We start from the raw sequence: 17,833 nt of genomic DNA, 5'->3' as shown, positions 1-17,833 counted from the left end.
GTAATAATCTTATGTTGTTAATATTTGCTTTGCAACAAACAGAGCCTATTTCTATGCAACACTTCCATTTGCCGTAGCATTTCATCTTTTACTTTCTCACTCTGGAAAGGGCAGAACTGTAAAGGTTAGTATTTTCATTTTAAGTGCTCATATATATTTCATATGCACATGCCTTTAGCAGCAAAAGTGAGATGTTAAAATTATTTTTATTAACACGGCACAAAGCAAGAACATCTGTGTCAATTAAATTACACAAAACGCTGTTTCACAATGTTTGCACTGTACACTGTACACTGTACACTGTGCACTGTGCAACTGTACAATGTGATGTGGCACCACAATAGGTGAAAAGCAAGCAAATCACACATCAATCGCAGCTACATATTTGGTTCATGCAGCCTAATAAGCAACCCAGTACAGGAAGTCCTTGAATCAGAATCACTCATTTAACTAAGTTACAATACCACTGAAAAGTGACTTACGACCAGTCTTCGCACTTACAACTGGGACGGTATCCTCATCAAAATTTGGGCACTTGGCTACCGGTATGTATTTACAACAATTACAGCGTCCTGGGGTTATCTGAACTCCATTTGCAACCTTCTCAGCTGGTTTCCAACAAGCAAAGTCAGTGGGGGAAGTTGGATTCATTTAATGACTGCATGATTCACTTAATAGCTACAGTTATCCGCTTAAAAACCATGGCAAAAGAGTTGCATATTGGTACGACTCACCTTCCTTAGCAATATAAATTCTGCTCCCAATTGTAGTTATCAGTCAAGGGCTACTTGTAATCTGCATTCTAGCCCAAACCATGGATCAAGTTATGACTAAAAAGGAATGTCTTAACTAAAGCTTGTTATAAGTTAATTTACCTGACAAGCCTGGACTAAAGGATAATGTTATGTAGCCAGTAGTCTTCTGGGAAAATAAAACCAATTCCTGAGCACCCTCTCCAATTCTCCCTCCAAGCCCCTGGAGATTTGGGGGGGGGGGGGAAAGAGAAGGCCTGCTGGAAGAGCTTCCTATCTCCCATCCGCCATATGTTGGTTCCAACATATTTGGGGGACGGGCTGATCTTTGCAAAGAGCCCACCAGCACAAAGATTGCTGGGATACCATGAAATTGTCAGGGATCTGACAATTCATATCCGGCTTTATAGAATCACCAAGGCGACCTTCAGGGGTGACAGCCTTAGCTGTGATTAATGCATATTTAGTATGTTGTATGAATGCTGAGTGCCTAGATTCATATTTCATAGCACAGTTTATAGAAAAAACCCTAATCATGGATAGTTTATACATCATACTGAAACCACATTCTGGCTTAGTACTGGGGTTCTCAAGCTTTGTGCTGCCGTCGCTGTCTAAAATAATAAATAAATGGACCTGTTTCTATTTCTATTTCTAAAATCATCCAACCACATTCTGACAAGGCTTCCACTAACAGATTGGGCTCCCATTCTGCTAGGATCTGCTGTTGCAAGGCATCTTTCCCTCCCATGATGGGAAAGTCACCATATGTGGGCTGCCTGGCTCAGGCTCAGGGCATAATGTAAGAGCTCAGGAAAGACTATTCTTGGAAGAGGGGAAGCCTACGTCCTGGATGGATGACGTCAGGCAGCCCCGGCTGTTACAGGAAAGTGAGGGCAAGGGATTCAGCAAGGGATGCCGGTGTATAGGAAGACATACTGCAGATGTGTTCTGGTTACCTGCACCCACATTATGGCTTAGCATATCATGTGGATCAAGTTCATTTGTCTGGGCTTGGTTGAAAATGACCACCAACCCTCTTCATTTGCAAATCAGCTTATAGCATCGCAAGTCTTATTAAAAGAATCCTGACCATGTATCCACATTACCTGCTAAGCATAGTTTGTATTAAGTTTGTGTGCCCTAAACAAAATGGCAAATTCTTCTCAGCAACAGCTAATCAATTTCCCTCCTAAGTGATATCCTAACTAATTTTGTGATGGCTTGACAACCATGTCTATTCATTTTTAGCCCCCAAACAGATGTGATATACCACATACTCTGGGTATTGAATAAACAATGAATTGCAGACTTCCACAACTATGGATGCCAATTCCTCATATTCCTCAGTTACAAAGGCATCATTGAGAATTATGTTAGGCACATCTGGATATCATCTAAATTTGGAAAGATCACCATACAAGATGGATGAAGGTCCGTTTTTTAGTTTATGGAAGAAAACTGTACACCCCCAGTGAGAGTCAGAATCACTGGAGCTGCTGTATTCGTAGGACGTTCCCTCACAGTCTCAGTGGTTGACCAGAGCTTCATACTGTATATATCCTATGTAAAAACTCGAACCTGGTGTGACAGCTGTAGGATTTCTGTTGAAACATGCACTTGTTTCAACAAATATTAAACATGCGTATGGTCAGATGGCCCACTGACCAACCTGAGACCTGTACTCTGCACAATCTGCAGCTTTTGGATGAAGTGCAAAGATTAACTCCACATAGAATCATGACAGGTGGCATCCCAACCAAAGCCATTTCGTCTTGGAAATGAGGTTAGTTAGATTTTTAACAACAACAATGAATCGAGAACACATAAAAATATATACCAAGAGAAGAGTTACCTACCTTTCAAATCTCATCATTTCAAATCTCAGTCAAGGTCTATTGGTCTTGTACTCAGACATGCACAGCCTCTCATGATACAGAAGTTACAGAGATATAGCATTGAATGTCTTAAGAATGACATGTAGGAATAAAGTCTAATTGACATTGCAATGACTCAGCATGATTGACATTATTATACAAATAGTGGAGCAAGGCAAAATTTCTTTCTAGCCTTAGATACTTGAGTTTTGCTCTTGGAAAAGATACAGAGATAGGAAGAATGAAATAGCACTTGAATTTGAAGGACAAATTGACTGTGACATTGTCACTAACTTTTCATCTGTTCATGATAAACCTTTCTATGTGAACCGCCACTCCTACTACATTCATTGTATTTTATATTTGCCTTTATCAGATGATACGTTATAGTTCTTTTTCTTAAATTACTAATTGTCTTGATTGCAACAAAACATTCTAGTTATATCCTGTTTGCAGCTTCATGCACTTATTTTGGGTGAAACAACAGGAAATTGAAAGTAACTCATTATAAACAACTTCTTTTTCAACTAATGTGTACAGTATTAGTATATATAGGTAGTCTTAGACTTACAACTGTAATGGAGACTGCCCATCATGGTTGTAAGTCATGACAGTCAAAAAGCAGGTCACTCTTACGACAAACCTAATTTTACTATCTTTTTTCCATTAGTTGTTAAGTAAATGCTGTAGTTGTTAAGCGAACGCTACAGTTTTTAAGTGAACCAATTGTTCACAATGGGACAGTTTTGCCAAAATTAGAAGTAAATGCCACTTTTCAGCAAAAACTTCATACAACAGTCATGTGACCATGAGGGAGGGGCCATTGGAACTTCAGAATCAGGTCGTAAGTACTCCTAGGCAGTGGTGGGATTTTTTTTTTAACAACAGGTTCTGTGGGCGTGGCTTAGTTGGGGGCGTGGCTTGGCAATCATGTGACTGGGTGGGTGTGGCTATGTGCATAGGGACTACTCAGAGGGCTGAAAAAAGTCATCCTCAACCACATTTATGCCCGTGCAGCTTTCTTAACAACCATGTCACTCATTTCACAACTGCTTCTCTTCACCATGGTGACAAGATAGGGCAAAAACGTAAAATGTGAGGACAGTCGTAAGTTCGAGGACTGGTCAAAAGTGCGAGGACTAGTCAAAAATAACTTTTTCAGCCCTCTGAATAGTCCATATGCACAAAAGGACTACCCAGAGGGCTGAAAAAAGTCATTTCTGACTGGGCCTCGCACTTTTGACCGGTCCTCACATTTATGACCATCCTCACATTTATGCCTGTGCAGCTTTCTTAACAACCATGTCACTCATTTCACAACTGCTTCTCTTCACCATGGTGACAAGATAGGGCAAAAACGTAAAATGTGAGGACGTCGTAAGTTTGAGGACTGGTCAAAAGTGCGAGGACCAGTCAGAAATAACTTTTTCAGCCCTCTGAGTAGTCCATATGCATAAAAGGATACAGCAATAGAGAGGGATGAAGGAAGGGAAGGGAAATTAGAGTAGGAGGGAGGGTAAGAGAGGGAGGAAGAGAGGAGGAGAAGGGGAAAGGAAGAGGAAGTAGGGAGGAGAAGAAGAGGGGGAGGAAGAGAAAGTAAGAAGGAAAGAAAAGAGAGAGGTGGTAGGTTTGAGGAGAAAGATTGCTGTACAATAAAAAAGATGAAAGGGAAGAAAACCAACCCCAAACAAATATAAAGATATTAAGATAAAGAATGAATTGTTAAACTTTAAAGAATAAAAGAGAACAAATATGAATAAATAATTAGAAACACACATACAAACATACAATGTATTTTCTTTGAACAGAGTATTTGGCCGGTTCACAAATTTAAACAGTGTTTAGTCATTTCAATTAAATTTACAATTTCTATATTTCCTTTTTGCCATATTTATTCCTCATCTATTTTTGTAAAAAACCAATATTACCCTTCATCCTCATCTCTAATCTTAATCAAATTCAATTTTTCCCTTCTATTCTATATTATACCCCTTCCCATTGTCATCTATTTTTATATCCATCCTCACATTGGTTAATTATGTAATATTAGTTGTTTAATATAAATTCAACATTTTAATATAAATCAATTAGTTATATAACTACCTTTTTTGTATATTAATCAATATGAACATGAATATTCCAATTATTTCCATGCAATCCAATTTCTTACAAATCAATTAATTATATTTACCAATAATAATAAACCAAATAATTTCCCCCATATATTCCTCCAAACCACAACTTAACCATTTCTGCTTTCAGAAATATACAATTAATAGTATCTCAATTATTACAATTCCCTAGTTAAATAGAGCTTTTTTTCTTTTGTGTTTTAAAATCCTGAACTCTCCTCTTTTTTCCTAAATTTCCCATTGTTTGCACCTACCTTTTTTGATGAAGAAAAAGAAAAGAATTCTGCCTGCCTAATTTTCCAACCTTGCAGCAACAGCAAAGCAGTTTCAGTTTCGTGTTTCAGCAGAGCTAAGGGAAAAAAAATCTGCTCCAGGACTCTTTGCAAGGAAGCAGAAGAGCCCTGAGCAAAACAGCTGAGACAAATCAGCTGAGAGCCGGGAGGCCAATTAGCCTATGCTGAAGCTCCGTGGGCCAATAAAATTACAAAAAAAACACCGAACCGTTTGTTAAATTGCTGGCTCCCCCGCCCCTCGCCCACCACTATTTATTGGCAATAAATAGTGGTGCGGAGGGGCGGGGCAAGCCAGCAATTTAACAAACGGTTCGGCTGCACCACTGGCTATAGGGAGGCCCTTTGAAGCCCCGCGGCAAGAATTTGAAGTTTTTTTTCCTCTAGCCATCAGCTGGGACTACGGAGGCAGCAATAGATGGGGAGTGGGCGGGGTAAGCGAACGGCCGGCGATCCAACAGAGCAGAGAGTGAGGGTGAGTGAAGGCGTGGAAGTTGCTTTCTCCATCCTGCTCTCTTGCGTCCGGCAGTCCACGTGGATCCCAGGCAGCGGAACTCAGGCTAGGGAAGGGGTGGGCAATTGTGGCTCTTTTACAACCTGTGGCCTTCAACTCCCAGAATTCCTGAGACAGCTGAGCTGTCTCAGGAATTCTGGAAGTTGAAGTCCACAGGTTGTAAAAGAGCCACAATTGCCTACCCCTGGCTAGGGTAGGCTGGCGCCGCGCGGGTGGGAGGCGGGGCGGGGCGAGGGGCGGGCGAGCCAGCAATTTAACAAAGGGTTCGGTGTGCTGCGGGGCCAATAAATTACAAAAAAACACCGAACCGTTTGTTAAATTGCTGGCTCGCTCGCCCCATTTATTGGGAATAAATAGTAGTGCGGAGGGGCGGGGCAAGGAGCGGGGCGAGCCAGCAATTTAACAAAGGGTTCGGCCGAACCCCCTAGAACCCACAGAATCCCACCACTGCTCCTAGGGTATGTCATAACTTAGAACAATCACTAAGTGTACCTTGTAAATCTTATGACTTGATATCATGTATATCTTATCACTACAAGAGGGAAAACCAACCATTATTCACTGTCCAACCTCAGGACATTTAAATTTCAGAGTGCACAAGTTTAGGCCACAGACAACCATCAAGACTTCCAGATTTTATCAGATATTTTGATATTCTGCTTATACAACGAAGCAGAAAAGTGGTTAAACACACAGATAACTGTGTTTAAGTAACTTAATTTAATTTAAATTTTATTTTTGCCCAGGTCCTGTTTAGCTGTGCCAACTTTTAAGCATGCAGCTTCTAGTATGCACCCCAAACATTGGATTTAACAAAAGTTTTGTAACTTGTTGCGAAGAAATAGGACTTGATTCTAGATTTTTTTAGTATGCTACCTCTGCACTAAATAAAATTTTCTAAGAACAATAATGGGAATCAAGGTTTACTTTTTATAAATGTTGAGAGTGACTGGTAAAATAGCCAGGTTAAAGACGAATGAAAAACGCTTCACAGCATAGAATGTTATGCTGGACTTCAAATTAAAATAATTAATTGGGTTCAAAAAAGACATATTAAAGAAATATTAAAGAAATATTTGAATAAAATGGCCAGTCATAAAAAAAGTTTAGTGTGTTGAGTATAAGCCATAAAAGACACAAATTTATAATGGACTGCCCTTGCAACACTGTGCATTCTCAGCTAAAAACAAGCATCAGAGCTAGAAAAGGTGCAATCTGGGGCAACCAAAATGATCAGAACCAATTCTCTGTGGAGACACTGAAGGTTTAGTTTATAAGAACAGTGAACGTTTAAATGGCTGTAAAGTACAATAGAGGCAGCTAATGTGGAAAAAGCATCTTCCTCAATGTATATAGACTTGGCAACATCTGGCAGGAGATTCAGCAAGAACAAAAGGAACAGCATCTAATTATTTTATAATATTAACTGAAAACTTACACGGTTACAGCTACTAACAGAGATGGATATATAAAAAGGTAGTAGGTAAATAAGAGGCCAATCATGTCAAATCAGGGAGGATGGGTTTGTATTTAGGTTTTAGGGAATCCCAAGACTGAACTGGAAAAGGACAGTGACAAACAGTTCCACATTACTGACAAGAAAACAACACAAATGTGTCCATGAACTGAACTCAATTTGAAGAAGATTTTTACTTCATACCTTGTTTATAACTTATTGGTGGCAACTTGTATGTCACTATGCAAGGCAGGGATCCACCCTAGGTAGCGATTTAGTCTCATCCTGGGAAGGCTGTTTGTTATGGGAACAGGCTACTTACTTGCTTTACTAAAACCAAAATACAGTTAGCTGCCAATATGAACTTTTGTCACCCTTTTGATCGTCCTTAGGGAAAGATGAATATTTTGAGGGTTTTTTTTCCTATATAATGGAAGTTAGATATAGTTTTTATACAACATGACTGTCATGGACGACTTGCTGTGAACTTTTGCTTGCAGCCAGACAACAACAGCCAGGGAGGGGGAAGGGCTATGATTGGAATGTATGAGTGGCTGGAAGGGAATTGAGAAATTCATGTGCACCGTCTGTGGCCTGGGAGAATCTCGACATCTCAAGGTCGAACGATGAGAGCCTTCTGAACCAAGCAGACTTTTTCCCAAAACAAAGAAATTGGGGTGAAACTCAAGCCCGGTCAATCTTTGAACTTGTCTCTCAAGTGCCAAGTCGCATTCAATAAGCTAAAGTGCCTCTTTGCTAAAGAAGCAGTCCTAAAACACCCAGATGAGCCTTTTGTGACGCAGGCAGATGCTAGTGATGCAGCTGTAGGCGTGATATTGCTTCAGAGAAATGCCAAGGGGAGCTGCAGCCCTGCACCTATACGTCCGGCAAACTTTCTGAAACCGAAAAGCGATGGGCTATTTGGGAGAAAGAAGCCTATGTGGTCCAATGGGCCCTCCTAACATGGAGTCAGTTCCTAGAAGGCAATAAGATTCCATTTGAGGTATGGACAAACCATAATAACCTGGAAGAATTCACACACACCCCCTCCCCCCGGAAACTGTCACCTAAGTAAGTCCGGTGGGCTCAATACTTCAACACTGCTACCTACCCCATGGGGGGGGGATTTCCTGGCGGACACTCTTTTCCAGATGCCACTGTACAACAGTGCCCAAGAGCAGGTCATCATCCCATCATCAACTCATCATCCCATCCAGACAGTTCATGCCAGTCCTTACGAGGCAGCAGAGGATACCACCATTGCAACCAGCCAAAGATCTAACGCAACCATTGAGAGATGCTTCAGCAGAATATGAGTGGTTTCTACAACAGAGTCACGATACTAGGGCAGCAGGGCATTTTGGATTTGTAAAGACTCTCTATGAGCCATGATGGCGCAGTGGTTAGAATGCAGTAGTATTACAGGCTACTTCTACTGCCTGCCTGCAGTTGGCAGTTCGATTCTAACTGGCTCAAGGTTGACTCAGCCTTCCATCCTTCCGAGGTCTGTAAAATGAGGACCCAGATTGTTGGGGGTGATATGTTGACTCTATAAACTGCTTAGAGAGGGCTGTAAAGCACTGTAAAGCTGTATATAATAGCACAATAAGTGCTATTGCTACCTAGTGAAGAGGCAGATCTGATGGCCAAAGATAAAGGAGGACATAGAGGCTTACGTAGCCAGCTGTACTGTATGTGCTTCAATGAAATGATTGCCTGACAAGCTCCCAGGATTGCTGACAGTGGCTAACCCCACAAACCCCTGGAAGGAAATCTCTATGGACTTTATTGTGGAGCTGCCAGAAAGGACTGGGAACACTGTGATCTGGACTATTACTGACCTGTTTTTCAGACACGCTCATTTTGTAGTGTGCCCCAGGATTCCTTCAGTCCAGTCCTTAGCTAAGCTATTTGTGCAGCATGTGTATCGGCTGCATAGGGTCCTGAAACATATTGTCTCAGACCAGGAAGTGCAATTCATGTCAAAGTTTTGGTGGAAATTTGTGAGTTTGATAGGCTCCTCCCAAAGACTTAGCTACACCCATCCTCAAACAAGCGGGACTTGTAAATGTGTGAACTCCGTCCTGGTGCAATACCTGTGATATTATGTGAACTATCAAAAAACCAATTGGACTGGGCTTCTACCATTTGCAGAAGTGGCCTATAATAACTCAGTGCATAGTAGCACTGAAATTACCCCTTTCTGGGTGGCCACAAGGATAGAGTCCGTGCCTATGCCAGAACACCCTCAGGAGAGACCCTTGTCAACCTCATTGACCAAACAGATGGATACTCTGAAAGCCACATGGGTCACAGTGCATAAGGCGCTAGAAAAAGTGAAGGAAGCAGAGAAGAGAAACCCCAGAGAAAGTTCAGAGTAGGAGATGGAATGTATCTGGCCATGAAGTTTTTGACCCTAGGGCAACTCTGCTAAAAGTTGGGACCCAAATACATAGGACCTTTCCCAATTGTCTGGATTGTAAATCTGATGACAGTGGAATAAGGTTTTTCATTCAGTGTTTCAGTATAGTCTATTGAAACCTTTCTGTAGCTCAGTGTTAAGACCTGTCTGTTATGAAGCCCCTTCCCCCTCCCATCCTAATGAAGAGAGGGGGACATTTTGAGATTAAGGAAATCCTTGACTCCAGGTACTAGAAAGGAAAGTTGCAGTATTTAGTATTATGGAAGGGATACCTTATTCACAACAGATTAACTGATTTAACAGAGTTGGAACAGACCTGTCAGCCTGCTGATGCTTGCTTGCTATCAGCTGCCATAGTAATGGGGGGGGGGGGATGTATAGATATTTGGGAGGGGGAATGAACGTTGGCTCACCTGAACGTTCCTTTTCGGGGCGATGCTAAGCAATTCCTCATTGGGATTTCCCTCACTTCTTGCTAGGGACTGAGAGTGTGCTGTGCCTTTAAATCTTTCCTCTGGCCACTCCTCCCCGGCTCCTCAGCACGGCAGTTTATTTCTCGAAGGTACTTCATAGTAGTCGTGATCTGAGGATGAAAAAACACAAAAGAACCCTCTCCCCATCCCAGGCAGCCTGAGAGGAGGGATGAATTGCTTAGCATCGCCCCGAAAAGGAACATTCAGGTGAGCCAACGTTCATTTTCCATGGCGATGCTGCGCAATTCCTCATTGGGATATGCCCAAGCACCCATCTATTGGGAGGGAGGCTGGCTGGACCCCAGGGTCCCAGGGGAGTGGACAGATTGCAGTACCCGCCGGCCAAAGGATGTGTCCGCATCGATCTTGTAATATCGGACAAAAGGTGAAAGCGATGTCCATGTGGCAGCTCGGCAAATGTCCAGGATAGACGCTTGAGTGGACCACGTGGCCGATGAGGCTGCGCTGCGTGTGGAATGTGCCCAAATTCGCCCTGGCACTTGTTTGCCCTGAGTGCCATAGGCCGCGGAGATACAAGCCCTAATCCATCTAGATACGGTTTGAGATGACACTCTTTGCCCCATGGTTGCAGGATGGAAGGACACGAAAAGGGACTCTGACTTGCGAAAGGAAGCGGTCCTGGCAATATATCGGCGTAGGGCACGTCGTACGTCAAGGGTATGCCATTGGGTCTCTAAAGGATGTCGGGGTTCGGGACAAAAGTCAGGGAGGATAACTTCCTGTTGCCTGTGGAATACTGAATTGATTTTGGGAACAAAGGAGGGATCCAGTCTAAGTACAACCATATTGGGTTTAAAAATACAAAGGTCACTGCGAATTGACAGGGCGGCAAGTTCAGAGACTCTCCGAGCTGACGTGACGGCAAATAGAAAAGCCAGCTTCAGAGACAAAAACTTAAGGCTGACAGAGGCTAGGGGCTCGAAAGGAGCAATTGTAAGAGATTTCAAAACAAGTGTTAAGTCCCAGGTAGGATATCTACGAATGGGAGGAGGTCGGAGATTCGTGGCACCCCTTAAGAAACTACGTATACGGGGATCCAGGGTGAGTGAACTAGAATCCCCTGGTCCTAGAACCGTTGCTAACGCAGCCACTTGTCTTTTGAGAGTGGAGGGGGCAAGACCCTTAGCTAGACCCGCTTGGAGGAAGTCTATAACCTCAGGAACAGTTGCAGATGTGGGATCCGTATGCCAGGAAGCACACCAAAGGCAAAAAGCCTTCCAGGAGGCGTCATAAATTCGGACGGTGGACGGGCGTCTGGCCGCTTGGATGGTAAGGATGGCGTCACCCGAGATGTTATCTTTCCTCAGGCGGACCCGCTCAAGTGCCATACGGCTAATTGTAGCCACTGGGGGTTTGGGTGTAGAACAGCTCCCTGGCTGAGCGATACCTGATCCTGAGGAACGCGCCATGGCCGATCCACGGAGAGGTTCACCAGGTCGGCGAACCAGGGACGCCGAGGCCAGTGGGGAGCGATCAGCAACAGATCCGCCTTCTCCAACAATAGTTTTCAGATCACTCTTGGGATCAGTGGGATGGGGGGAAAGGCATAAAGCAGGCCCTGAGGCCACGGACACCTTAGTGTGTTGTAGGCTTCGGCCCCCCGGCAAAGGAACCGTGTGACAAACCTTGGTAGCTGCGTACCTTGGTGACAAACCGTGTGACAAACTTTGGTAGCCCGGACGGGCGAAGAGGTCCTAGACCAGTGGTTCCCAACCTGTGGGTCAGGACCCCTTTGGGGGTCGAACAACCCTTTCACAGGGGTCGCCTAAGACCATTCGGAAAACACATATTTTCAATGGTTTTAGGAATAATTTTATGGTTGGGGGTCACCACAACATGAAGAACTGTATTAAAGGGTCGCAGCATTAGGAAGGTTGAGAACCACTGCACTAGAGGAAGGCTGAACCGACGTGTCAGCTCCCGAAACAGGTCGGGATGCAACCGCCACTCCGACTGGTCCAGATGTTGTCTGCTCAGCTAGTCTGCTGTGCTGTTCGCCGTTCCGGAAATATGCTCCGCCCTCAGAGACAACACATGAATTTCCGCCCAGTCCAATAATGTCTCCGCCCCCCGCATGAGAGAAGGGGATTGGGTACACCCCTCCCGATTTATGTGGGCTTTTGCTGACATGTTGTCTGTGAGGACAAGGACATGACGGTGAAGGAGGGACTGTTGAAAATGTAGCAGTGCCAGACGCACAGCTCTCAACTCCAGAACGTTGATATTGTCCTGAGAGTCTGTCATCATCCAGAGGCCCTGGACCATTTGAGAGTCCAGATGACCGCCCCAACCTGACAGGCTGGCGTCCGTGGTAACCACTAACCTGGAGACCACGTGGAAATGGCAACCCTTGGAGAGGGCTCCCGACGTCCACCACCGAAGAGACACTCGTACTTGGCTCAGAAGCGACACTGCAATCTTGGAAGAACCCAGGCCCAGGCGCTGAAAAGGCAGGAGGAACCACTGGAGCGGCCTCGAGTGACGGTGAGCCCAAGGAACTATGTCTAAACAGGAAATAAACTTGCCGAGCAACCGAGATAAAGTTATCAGAGACACTCGCCTCAAAGACAGGGTATGCCGGACCAAGTCTGTGATGTTCCTCTGCCGTTCCTCTGTAAGAAACACCTGAAGCACCACCAAGTCGATGCGGGTTCCCAGATGGACGATGGACCTAGTCGGGGTTAGGTGGCTCTTCTTGCGGTTTAAAGAGAAGCCATGGAGTTCCAGGACCCGACAGACCTGCAGCATGTCCTGCTGTGCTTGGAGGGGGGAATTGGATAAAATTAAAATGAGATAGCAAAATATGCGGATGGGAATCAACCAAATGGTGGCAGCTACTGCAGCTAACAGTTTGGTGAACACCCTTGGAGCAGACGAAAGCCCGAAGGGCATCGTTTGGTACTGATAATGTTGGCCGTTGTATACAAATCGGAGGTACTTGCGATGGTGAGGGTGTATTGGAACATGCAAATAAGCTTCCTGTAAGTCGATGGAAGTCATGACGTCCCCCTTCCGAATACAACCCAGGATGGTCCTGAGGGACTGCATCTTGAATCTCTTGTACCGGATGAACTTGTTGAGGTACTTGAGATTTAAGATGGCCCTCCACCCCCCCCGAGGCCTTTGGAACCAAAAACAGGATAGAATAGACTCCCTTTCCCAGTTGCGATAGAGGAACTTTCTCTATTGCTCCAATCTGAAGAAGGTGCTGAATTTCCGCTCTTAGATTGTTCTGTTTGTCCCTGCGTCGGGACACCGGGGAACGAACAAAAACACGTTTCGGAAGGGTCCAAAATTCCAGAGTCAATCCTACCCCCACTGTACGATGAACCCAGGGATCGGACATGGAGGCTTCCCATTGGGGCAAAAAGTGAAGGAGACGCTCCCCAATGGGAAAGGAGCCGAGGGAGTCATTTTCCCCATCTGTTAGAATGGGAGCCAGCACCAGCGCCCCTAAAGGGCCGTCTGGAAGTGGATTGGAACCTCCCTCTGTCACTATTGCCCTGTCTTCTTGCAAAACAGTCAGACCCTTGGGAGTACGGCCGACTATAATAGGACCCCCTGGGCCCTGACTCTGCCCGAAAGGGCTGCCTTTGACTATAAGGTGTGAACCTGCGCTCTTGCCTACTGTAAAATACAGGCAACACTTTCCATTTATCTTTCCCCTCCACTAAAATTGGATCCAACGCTGCCCCAAATAAAGATGACCCTTGGTAAGGAGCAGAGGCTAATCTCCATTTTGATTTGGAGTCAGCCTTCCAGGGTTTAAGCCACAGTAGTCTACGTGAAGTGATGGAGGAAGCCATGGCCCTGGCTGCAAATCTGGCCGCATCCAAGGATGCGTCCGCAGAGTACTCCGTAGCGGCCACTAATTTATTGAGATCTTGGACAAGCCTGGTATCCTCAGGGGGCAACCTCTCCTGCAACTGACGAAGCCATATCAAGGTGGCTCTGTTAAAAAAGGAGGCGGAGGTTGCAGCTTTCACAGCCCAAGCTGCGGCCTGGTGCGTTTTCCAGAAGGAAACCTCCGCCTTACGTTCATCCGATTTCAACACCTCCACAGCGTCTGATGACAAGACAGCCGAGGAAGATAGACTTACAACAGGAGGGTCTACTGACGGGAGATTAAGAAGGGCCTCCAGAGCCGGGTCAGCACAATACAGTTTTTTATCGTGCCCACTGGGAGCAGGCAAAACACCCGGCGAGTCCCACTGTCTTTTAATGACCTCTTTAAACAGATCAGGGCACGGGATATAGTCATGATCAGGAGTGGGCAACTGCGAAAAGTTCGCCATGAGGGTGAGTATCAGAGGACCCTTGAAGGTTCGAATTGACGATGGTACCCATGTTTGTAGCTGCCTTAGCCTTCCTGAGCAAAGTCTTAAAGACGGCAGGTCTGAACAAGGTGGCAAAAGCCGGCCTCTCTGGAGCCACGTCATCGTCATCGGAGAATTCCGGCTCAACCTGTTCCCCTTCAGCTGAGTAAGAAACCTCACTGGGAGCCTCTAAGGGAGCCTGGGGCACAGAAGCCGGCAGAGGAGGAGGGGGGGAGGAGGCGGAGGGGGGGAAGAGGGTGTATGGAAGGAGGATGCAAACAAGCTGGCATGGAAGGAGCTGGTAGCTGACAAGTATGACATCCAAACTGGGACTGTCCCCCTTGTTGAAGGCCGGAAGTAATTGCCTTGGCCAGGGCATCTGTAAATAGGGCTTGAAAGTCCAATTGTGGAGGCCAACCTAAGCCCTCCTGAGGCCTGAGGCCAGCAGCCGTAGGGGTAAAAGTCGCTGAAGGCCCCGGCCTATCAGGTAACATGGGTGCCTGAGGTATCACAGAAGGGGCATCTTGTGATGGCAGATGGGTCACCTCTGAGCCCAATTGATCTGGTTGAGAAGGGCAAGTCTCCTGAGCCACCTCCCCTCTGAGCTGGGCTTGTTTTTGAGCCCTGGTAAACTGTTTCTCCAGAGCGTTGTCTCCCCGCTGTTCCTCCCTGTCAGTAATAGACGTAACACTGGAAGGATGGCCAATAGTTGAAGTCTGACTAATTGAAGAAGTTGAAGTCTGGGCCGCAGACCTCTTTTTTGAGGCCTTTTTTGGCTGGGAGCAATGGGAACCTGTTCAGGGTCTGACGAAAACTCCTGGTCAGCCATGATGGTTATATATAGGACAGACAACCAGGTGTCCTCAAGGTGGTAAGCCTAGGGAGAGAAGGAAAATCGTGGTCTAAGTTATAGACACCACATTTCTCCTTCAAAATGGCCGATGGCACCCCAATGGCGCCAAAACAAAATGGCGCAAACCTCCCCTGACAGGGATTGTGTACTCACGACAAGGCAGACTTCGCGTTGATATATATGCCAGGAGACAGCCGCCCCTGAATGCGCAGCCTTGCTGAAAGCGCCAGAAACAAACTTTGCTGGAACAAAAATTGGTGGAAAACCAACGGCTCCGTTGACAGCCTGTCAGCTCCAAAATGGCCGATCTCCTCCTGACAGGCGAGGCGCAAGAGACAGCAGCCCCTTAAGCGCCGCAAGGCAAGGAATAAGGCAGAGTTTGTACTCGGGTCTCCGAGCAGGTACTCTGCAACCGCCAACTAATGAGGGAGCGAAATGGTGGCGACGGGACAACCAGCGGACCAGTGGACCCAAACGCACACCGGCGGCACAAAGAAACAGCGTCTGAGCTGTCCAGAGCCTCAATCAAGTGAAGACCCTGTTCGCTGCCAAAGAGAGCCTGGGCGATCAAGCTGAATAAGTAGCGACGCAGCAGCCTCTCCTCCTTTAACGCTCCCACTCTAAGGAAAAAAAGATCTAAAAAAACACTAACTATGTACACTATTTACAAAACAGAGCAAAAACTAATTAACTAGAAGGCAAAATCTCACTGAGGTGAGAGAAACTACACTCACGTCCCTATACTAAGACTGAGAGAAATAAACTGCCGTGCTGAGGAGCCAGGGAGGAGTGGCCAGAGGAAAGATTTAAAGGCACAGCACACTCTCAGTCCCTAGCAAGAAGTGAGGGAAATCCCAATGAGGAATTGCGCAGTATCGCCATGGAAAATGTCTCATGATGTGACCAAAAGGGAGGAAAAGGGAGGAATATTCTCATCATCTTCTGTGCAGCTGAATGGACTTGTTGATAGCCAGTCAAGAGCAACCGTTCTGGCATACCAGATGGACGGGACCATCTGAAGTTGCACCTCACATGACACCTTGGGGAGCTGGGGATTGGACATTCAGCCAGGGTCCTTGCGGGGAGGGATTTGGGAATACTTTCAATATGTAATGTTCGTGCCTATTGCCTCAGATCTTGCTTTCTTTTCGTTGCTATCAGTTCATGCTCAGTAAAAGTACCTTTCTCTACAAACATGGAGTTGGGGGTTTTCTTTCTTGAGTTTTGAATGGAGGCACACCTGACAGGACCTTATAGGTCATCTAGTCCAACCTCTCACCCAAGCAGGAGACTCTACACCATTTCTGACAAATGACAGTCCAATCTCTTCTCGAAAGCCTCCAGTGATGAAGCTCCCACAACCTCCGAAGGCAAGCTGTTCCATTGGTTGATTGTTCTCAGTCAGAAAATTTCTCCTTATTTCTAGGTTGAATCTCTCCTTGATCAGTTTCCATCCATTATTCCTTGTCTGGCCTTCAGGGGCTTTGGAAAATAGCTTCCCCTCTTCCCCTCTGTGGCAGCTCCTCAAATATTGGAAGACTGCTATCATGTCTCACCTGGTTCTTCTCTTCACTAGACTAGCCATGCCCAGTTCCTGCAACCGTTCATTGTATGTTTTAGTCTTCAGTCCCCTAATCATCTTGGTTGCATTTCTCTGCACTCTTTCTAGTGTCTCAATATCTTTTTTTATAGTGTGATGACCAAAACTGAATGCAGTATTCTAGGTGTGGTCTTACTGAGGCTTTGTAGAGCGGTATTAGTATCTCACTTGATTTTGATTGTATCCCTCTGTTAATGCAATTTAGGATTGCATTGGCTTTTTTGGCTGCCATTGCACACTTTTGGCTCATTTTTAATTGGTTGTCCACTAAGACTCCAAGATCCCTCTCACAGTTACTGTCCTTAAGTCTGGTTTTACCCAGTCTATATATGTACTTTTGTTTTTTCTTGCCTAAGTGTGAGACCCACCTGGCCCCAATAGGATGTTGAAACACTTGTAGGACTAATCTTTCTTCTGGAGGGTCGGCATGTCATGGCCAACTCGCTGTGCATTTTTGCTCAAAGCCAGACAATAGAAACCAGGGAGGGAGGAGGGGCATGCCTGGAATGTATGGGTGGCTGGGAGGGAATTGAGGAATTCATGTGCCTGGGAGAATCTCGACACCTCAAGGTCGAATGATGAGAGCCTTTTGAACTGAGCAGTTTCCCAAAATGAAGAGATTGCACTGGATTGATGGGCAATGGACAGTGGGTGGCCCAGGGAGGAAAGGGGAAATTTTAATTATGCAGTTTTTTTGCACAAGAATGTCAGAACTGTCTTTGCTTCTACTGTGCCTATATGGATCTATCAGTAAAGTTATATTCTTGGTAATGTCCCAGGAGTATCTTTTGCTGCATATGCTAATGGGACAGTTGACAATGACACACACAGGGAAGAGAGCCAGAAAAAAATAACCTTTGAGTTAAATAACACTGGAAAAAATGATCACACCATATGAATGGCTATCCTTGAGAAGAAAAAAAGAGAAATAACTGAACTTAGCGCTATCATCTTGCCAAATGTTAGGAGCAACTTGCTATTTTAAGATATCTAGCTTCTGAAAAACATAATTTATTATTAAAAAGAACTTCATATGAGAGCATGAAAAGGTAAAGCAATAAAATGGTCAGAAAAAGCCTTATGCATTAAACAATTGCTTAGAGGTTATTACTATTTACTGACGGTTA

The 17,833-nt window shown here is 45.2% G+C and overlaps 1 protein-coding gene across 1 annotated transcript in view; it reads right to left on the bottom strand.

Annotated features, from left to right (window-relative positions):
* NDST2 (N-deacetylase and N-sulfotransferase 2) overlaps positions 1 to 17,833 on the bottom strand; it is a 107,535-nt gene that overhangs the window by 72,433 nt on the left and 17,269 nt on the right. The window lies entirely within an intron of this gene.

Source organism: Pantherophis guttatus, chromosome 6 (genome assembly GCF_059756535.1).
Source record: "Pantherophis guttatus breed Tessera chromosome 6, ASM5975653v1, whole genome shotgun sequence".
In the NCBI taxonomy this organism is placed as follows: domain Eukaryota; kingdom Metazoa; phylum Chordata; class Lepidosauria; order Squamata; family Colubridae; genus Pantherophis; species Pantherophis guttatus.
Note: the sequence above shows the minus strand (reverse complement) of the source record. Positions and strands in the feature narration are given on the sequence as shown.